The 8,399-nt window shown below is 41.9% G+C and overlaps 1 non-coding gene across 1 annotated transcript; it reads right to left on the bottom strand.

The window, feature by feature from the left end:
- Positions 1–268: 268 nt before the first annotated feature.
- On the bottom strand, positions 269–375 carry LOC131247528 (small nucleolar RNA R71). Its single transcript, XR_009171813.1, has one exon. It is a non-coding gene; the product is annotated as a small nucleolar RNA R71 (small nucleolar RNA).
- Positions 376–8,399: the final 8,024 nt, after the last annotated feature.

The following is an 8,399-nucleotide window of genomic DNA, read 5'->3' as shown; positions in this document are numbered from 1 at the left end:
CATGCTAAGAGTGATCCAACTCCTTTCAAAATTTCATGGACTTGAATATGAAAATTCATATCTACACTCGAAAGAGTTTAATGAGATGATAGCCATTTTATACTTTCATAATGTGTCTGAGGACGTGGTCATGCTGAAACTCTTTCCCTTCTCCTTAAAAGAAAAGGCGAAGACGTAGTTACAGTCACTACGTCCACGATCGATTGGTAGGTGGAATGACATGACAAGGGAGTTCACTAAGAAAATTTTCCCATATCATAAAACAAACACCCTTAGAAAGTTAATCATGAACTTCGCCCAAATGGAAGATGAAACATTCTTCCAATATTGGGAGCGGTTCAAGGATATTGTTAGTTCATGCCCACAACATGGTTTTAAAACATGCCATATCACAAATTTCTTTTACGATGGACTGACATCTTCCATGTGCCAATTGGTCGAGACGATGTGCAATGGGGAATTCATGAACAAAGATGTCAACGATATGTGGGATTATTTAGACAGACTTGCTGAAAACACATAATCATGGGACATCTCTCTAAAACCCACAACTTCTAAGCCTACTCAATCAAAGGAAAGGGGAGGAATATATGCTACAAAAGAAGAAGATGACTTGAGTGCAAGGGTGGCCAATCTCATAAGAAGAGTCGAGGCCATGGAACAATAAAAGGATAAGGCTAAGAAAGAAGTTTGCGGTATTTACACTTACAACATACATACAACTGAAAATTGTCCAACAATACTTGCTTTTCAAGAAATTCTGAATGAGCAGTTAAATGCCGCGAATAACTACCAAAGACCTTTCAGTGGACCCACCTCAAATACATACAACTCCAGCTGGAGGAATGGACAAACTCCTACTCCTCAAGGATTCCCTGACCAATTCCTGAATCAAGGAAACCTTCAAGAGGATCCAGTCTTCAAAAACCTTCAAAATCAAGAGCTTTTTAACCAGAGTATAATGCAGGCCATTCAAGACCTTTCGAAGGTTATACAAGGGTGTGAGACAAAAATTTTGAGTGGGGAGAAAGAGATCTTTTCGGCCCAGCCTCTCCCCAATCCTAAACCAAAATATGAAATTAGTGAATCAAGCTCTTCAAATCAATATGTGGAACAATCTAAGTCTATCACCACTCTTATAAGTGGTAAAATAATTGATAAATATATTCCGGTGAAGACTGAAAAGTCTAAGGATATGGAAGAAGACATGGATGATAGACCTAGCATTACTCCATGTAGATTAGAACCAGAACCTTAAGGCAAGCCGATTGCTCAATTACCTCAATGGTTGATTGCACCAAAACCTCTATCAAATTCTCAGGATATTCAAGAGGTGCTTAAGCAAGTGAAGGTCAGCATCCCTCTACTAGATGTTGTTAAATAAATCTCTTCATACACCAAATTTCTAAAAGATCTATGCATTACCAAGAGACGACAAACTATTTAACAGAGAATTATTCTGATAGAAAAGTGAGTGCCATCCTCAAGCAAGACGTGCCACAAAAGTACAAAGACCCTAGTAGTTCAACCATCACTTGTGTAATTGGGAACTAGCGAATCGAGCACGCACTTCTTGACTTGGGGGTTTCTAGAGTTTTCCAACTAGGTACGAAAGTTGAAGTTCCATAGCTATAAATAAAACTCCCTAGGATGTTCCTTCTAGGGTTTAAAGAGTGGAGAGAAAAGGGTGGAGAAGCAGTCGCCAAGAGTTTTTTTCTTCTTCCTTAGTTGTTTTCATGCTTTCTTCTAGGGTTTTAGATCCAATCATGTCTGTGGTTGGCTAAACCTCTTAGCTAAGGATAAAAGGTGAAGCTTGTAGCATGATGTGATTTTTCTATTATTTTGATTTATGTTTATGTTGAACTCCTTGGATTCTAATTTGATATTTAAGGAATACTTTCGGTTTGTAATGGTTTATTGTGACTCAAATTACTGTAGATTTGCAATAGCTTTGAGTATCTTCTTTTCCTGATTTGAGATTGTGAAATTAGTAAGTCCTATTGTTCACCATCATCCCTTGAGCATGGTAGGGTGATGGAATCCTTCCTAATCTTCACAATTCTCCTGCTTTTAGATTATGGGATTGGCAAATTTTGTTGTTTGCCATTGTCTCCTGGGCATGGTTTGGTGATGGAATCCCTGCCAATTATCATAGTTCTCATTCATTGAGAATTAGGTCAATAGAAGTTCAAATTTGGTTTTATCGATATATTTTCTAATTGGATAGGATAGGACTCCAATTCTAATTGTGTTACTTGAATCAAGGAAGAGTGCTCCTAGATCATTACAAGTAGATTCTTGACACCTTAGTTCCCACCTTTAAATTCTTAGTTTTAATTACTCAATTCACAATTACTCTCTCAAATACTTCAGAATTTATTTCACATCTTCTTCTAGGACTACTTCTAGTTAATTTCAGAAATGTACAAGTTTTAGTCCCTGTGGATTCGACCTCTGTCTTATCGAGATTATTACTACATCGCGACCCTACAGTTAGGGTTGTGAACACTCATTCCTTGCCACATCAATTGCAATCATTAATTGTAGGAATGGAGTAATGAGTTTGTCTTTTGGAAATATGACATTAGAGTTAAATATCTTTTCCAATACAGGTAAACAGTTAGAGGATAATGATGGGAATTTGATTATACAAACCTAAACAAAGCCTGCCCAAAGACAGCTTCCCGCTTCCCAGGATCGATCAGTTGGTTGACAGTACTATGGGTCATGATCTGCTTAGTTTTATGGATGCATATTTGTGATATAATCAGATTGTAATGCACCCAGTATATAAATCTAAGACTACCTTTGTCACTGACAAAGGTCTTTATTATTACCGCATGTTGCCTTTCGGTTTAAAGAATGTAGGAGCGACTTACCAAAGGTTGGTCAACAAGATGTTCGCCCACCAAATAGGGAGAACAATGGAGGTTTATATCGATGACATGCTAGTTAAGAGCATAAAAGCCACAGATCACATAGCCGATCTAGAGGAGATGTTTCTCATTCTCCATAAATACTGGATGAAACTAAACCCGAGCAAATGCGCTTTTGACGTAAGCTCGAGAAAGTTCCTAAGATTTTTGGTCAGCCAGCTAGGGATCGAGGCAAATCTTGAGAAAATTAAGGCCCTCCTCGACATGCAGTCTCCAAAGACAATCAAAGACATACAGAGGTTAACCGGAAGAATAGTTGCTCTCAACCGCTTCATGTCCAAAGCTATCGATAAATGCCTCCCTTTCTTCAAACAGCTGAAGGGGAGACAAATAATAGAATGGATCAAAGAATGTGAGACAACTTTCTAACAGCTCAAGGAATACTTGGGATCGCTGCCTTTACTCTCCAAACTTGAGCTGGGCGAGTCTCTGCTGCTATATTTGGCCATATCCGATGCAGCAGTCAGCTCGGCATTGATAAGAGAATATGAGGGAAAGCAATTACCGGTCTATTACATCAATAAAGCATTAGTTCCTACAGAGACGAGGTATTCGACCTTGGAAAAGTTGGCTCTGGCTTTAGTTACATCTTCTCGACGTGTGCGGCTATATTTGTAAGCTCACTTGATCGTCGTGTTAACCGATCACCCATTGTGCCAAGTCCTGAAAAAACCCGAAGCCTCAGGCTGGTTGACTAAGTGGACGATCGAGTTGAGTGAGTTCGATATCAAGTACCAGCCACGAGCAACAATCAAAGGTCAAGCAGTGGCCGACTTCATTGTCAAACTGACACAATCTCTAGAGCAAAAGCTGACCAACAACTGACCAACAACCCAATCATATATCTCAGAGTCAGGATCGATCAATATCCAACCCACAGCCGACCTACCCAGGTTAGGGTTATTCCTAGAGAGGTCGGCAGAACAACATATCGCAGGACCTTCCGACGCCCATATGCTTCCCAACCCACCCAAGTATATGCTTTATGTTGATGGCTCATCCAACTCTAAGGCAAGTAGGGCCGGGATAGTCCTGGAGACTCCTGACCATACGTATATGCAGTATGCCTTGAGATTTAGATTCCAAGCCTCCAACAATACGACAAAATATGAAGCTTTGATCATCAGACTCAAACTGGCAGTAAACAAGGGGGCTCGACATCTCGAAGTCTTCCGCCACTCACAACTAGTCGTCAACCAAATAGCCGACGTTTACCAAGCCAAGAAAGAATGTTTGAAATCTTATCTCAAAAAAGCCAAGGAATTGATCAAAAGTTACCATAAATGCAACGTCGCCTTGATTCCCTGAGTGGAGAATTCGAAAGTCGACATGTTGCCGAAGCTCACTACAGCAAATGAGGACAAAATCCTAAGATCCATCCCGTTTGAATTCTTGGCTAAACCAACCGTCAATGAGGTCGACCTTACGCCCATCCTTTTGGTTAGTTCAGAACCAACGTGGATGGATCTGATTATCCAGGACCTCGAGAATAATGAACTCCCCAAGGATTGAGTGAAAGCGCGTCGAATGAAAGTTAAGGCTGCCCGGTATACCATACTCAACAGTGTGCTCTACAAGAAAGGATTCTACCTTCCTTAATTAAGGTGTGTCTAACCAGAGGAAGCGGAATACGTCCTTAGGGAGATCTATGAAGAGATCTGCGGAAATCACTAGGGAGGGCGTTCATTAGCAAATAAAGTTGTCCAACAAGGGTATTACTGGCCGACCATCCAACATGATGCCCGAAAGCTCATCCAGAGATGCGACAAATGCTAGAGGTTCGCAAACATCCCTCGGCAGCCACCGCAAGAGCTCACATAGATGGCCGGACTTTAGCCGCTTACTCAATGGGGGATTGACATCATCGGCCCACTCCCCATGGGCAAAGGTCAGACCAGGTTTGCTGTAGTGGCAGTAGACTACTTCACTAAGTGGGAAGAAGTTGAACCCTTAGCAAAGATAACCGAACAAAAGATTACGGATTTCATTTGGAAAAATATCGTATGTAGGTTCGGAATACCTCAGACCATTGTCTCTGATAATGGGAAACAGTTCAACAAAAGTAATATCAAGAGATGTGCCAGAACCTTAGGATTCACAACATCTACTCATCACCACGACATCTGCAAGCAAATGGGCAAGTCAAGACAGTTAACAAGATCATTAAACATCACCTCTGAACCAAGCTCAAAAGCACCAAGGGAGCTTGGGCTGAAGAACCTCCCAAAGTTCTATGGGCTTACCGAACTACTGCCCGGATTGCTACTGGGGAAACCCCATTCTCCTTAGCATACGGAGCGAAGCTAGTTACCCCCGTAGAGATTGGATTACCTGTAGCCCGAACGAGCTTGTTTGATGAACAGGCCAATAACGAGCTTATGTCCCTCGGTCTTGACCTCCTGGAAGAGTAAAGGGGTAAGCTCAGCTTTGAACCGTTGTCCGTCAACAGCAAGTATTACGGTTTTATAAGGCTCGGGTCATCGTCAAAAGGTTTCGAGTTGGAGATTTGGTTCTCCGAAAGGTATTCCAAAACACTAAAGAAGCAAGAACAGGGACCTTGGGCCTGAACTGGGAAGGGCCCTACATGGTTTCAAGCACCATCTGGCCTGGTACGTACCGACTAGAAGATCTGACCAGCCAATTGCTCCCACAGCCATGGAACGCCAAGCATCTAAAGATCTACTACCCATAGACAGACCGGAGTGATACTCATTTTTTGTACTTGTCAAAGTTACATCAGATTAATAAAATCACCAGTTCTCTATCCGATCAAGAGCTGACCAAGATCCGACCAAGATCTGACCAAGATCTGATCTATCCATCCGTAGGAACTACAATAAAATCCTGATCAGCACTAGTTTAATGTCAGAGCAATAGCTCAGATTCAATCCGACCAACAACAACAAAATTAAAGAGACAATTCTAATTACTCGACTCAAACAAATGAAGATTGACAAAAAAGGAATGTTTCTCATTGATAAGACCCAAAAAATGGTTTGATTACATCGGCTTTACATCGACTACAAATTCGAGTTTGTACATCAGACAATGAACAAAATGCCAGAGAAGGAAAATACAAAAGACGACGACACTGGGTGTGCTTGAAGTGCCTGGAGCCCGGACGCCTGGTGTGCTTGAAGTACTTGAAGCTTAAAAAGAGAACAAAAACTGCTGTGCAAAATTAAATTCAAGACTCAGGAGCCATCTCATCACCCGACCCATCGGAGCTCGACTCTGCCTCGTCGAAATCAGAGAGATCGAGGTTAGGGAAGGAGGCCCTCATGTCCTTCGTACACTCAGCGTAACCTTAGCGAAAGAGGGTGTCTCTCTCGTCCATGAACGCTTGAGAAGATATGAACTGACAGACGACCTCCTCCTGAGCCTTGACAATGATGTCCTTAGTCTCCGCCTTCAGTTTGTCCAACTTCCCCATAGCCTTAAGCAGCTTAGCATGACATTCATCGTGCACACACTTGGCCTCCTCCAGCTACGTCGCCATCGTAGCCTTCTCAGTGATAGATGCCTCAAGATCCATCTTCACAATCTCAAGCCCGACATCTAGCTGAACCACCTTTTTCTCAGCTTCAACACACACGAAGCGAACTATAGAGAACATGAAAAAGATAAGTACGAGCAAACTGAAAGACAGAATCTACTTCGGACGAAGTACTTACCCCGAGAAGGGTGGTCGTCACATGTGTGAGGGTCATCTCTGTTGGAGAGTCAAACAAGGTGACATACTTTGCATCGGACGTATGGCGATCCACCGAAGGGAGGACGTAATGCCCCGAGCTTTTCAATACCCGAGTATTGAAAGTTCTTGAGCATTACCTAGAAGTTAACATAATATGTACATGCGTATGATACAAATCTAACTATCATAGCCTTACAGCATCACCCTGACACAAACCTAACCATTAGGAATGATCTCTAAGCGATAGACCAAGACATCTAAGCATTGATTTTAAGACGAGATCATCCATTACGTGATTTGACATAAGCACCTTCCCTTGAATGAACTGGTGATTAACTCCCTATCTGTAATGATCCAGACACAAGTCTCTTTGTAAGAATTGTTTAAAAAGGTGCATACAACCTCGTAGAACCCTTAGATTTCACAAAACACTTAGATCAGCAATAATTACGAAGATACTACTAGCCTAGACCCATGAATTCTAGATCAAATAGTTCTCACTATCCGTTTAACATGAAATTTTATACCAGGCCTATAAATCCTAAATTAACTGTACACGTCGAATTTCAACCCTTAGATCATTGTAGGAATGACCTAATGGATAGATCAGCCATTAACTATTAATTTTGGGGCACCTGATCTTTGGGTATGCTTCAAATTTGGGATCAACCCCTTAAATTAGATGAAAAACATGGATGGATGGAGTAAATCCCTTAGAAAAACGACAGTGGACCCCATCTTAAGTAGTGTACGCACGCAGCGCACGCACTCCGGCCGCACACCGAACTAAAGGTCGGGACAAACCACGTTTAACTCGACGAAATCTTTAAAAAATAGAGGGATATCTCCTTGTCGTTGTATAATGAACATCGTCCATTTTGGGGTTTGTTGGCCCACTTCCATGATCATTAGAGGTGATCAGGACCGTCCATCTTGAAGGCATGCCAGAAAAATATTGGACCTTAAGTTTCTTACACAAGTTCTAGGCTTCCACGATCGAACATAACCCGACGAAATTCACAATGAATTTCCTTCTACGGAAGAACGTCCGCTATGACGACGTTATGGCCCACCACCGTGATCGTTTCTGATGATCCGAACCGTCCATTATGTTTGAGTGGTGGGTTCAACAAAACCTCACCGATTGAGTGCACCCATGCATGCACACGTCCTTGCAATGACAGTCACAAGAAACCCCACTGCAAGAAATAACACCTGATTGTGAGTAGTTGTGGGCCATCACAACCGACCGATCACGGAATCCAAACCGTCCACCCTGTCGGTCATACAAAACCGATCCCTCCCACATCAGCTGTTGTGGTTAGAAATGAAAGCCAGGATTGCCACACTACCTTCGATCGTGCTACGTAACTTCTTGTTGCGTAAACCCACTACGTAAGCTTTTATGCCCAATTTCCTTGCTGCATAAACAAGGTTACGCAGAAAGATTTTTGAGTTCAGATAGCCTATAAAAAGGAAAAGGCACTGCCATTCCAAGGAAATAAAACAAGAAAGAAGAGAGAGGAAAAATGTGAGGGAGTGAAAGACGACCAACCCATTGCCAGACGTACCAGCACGGAAAGAAAGAAAAAGAAAGAAAAGAAAGGAAATGAAAGAAAAGAAAGGAAAGGAAAAGGAAGGAAAGAAAAAGAGAAAAGAAAGAAAGGAAGAGAGATCAAGATTGATAAGGTGAGGGCTTTTCCTTTAAGCTTACGATAATTTAAGATAGTCTAAATGATTCTGCTCCCTCACATGCTTTGAATCCTACC

This window comes from Magnolia sinica, chromosome 5 (assembly GCF_029962835.1).
Source record: "Magnolia sinica isolate HGM2019 chromosome 5, MsV1, whole genome shotgun sequence".
NCBI lineage: Eukaryota > Viridiplantae > Streptophyta > Magnoliopsida > Magnoliales > Magnoliaceae > Magnolia > Magnolia sinica.
The sequence above is the reverse complement of the archived record's forward strand: the minus strand, read 5'-3'. Positions and strand labels throughout refer to the sequence as shown.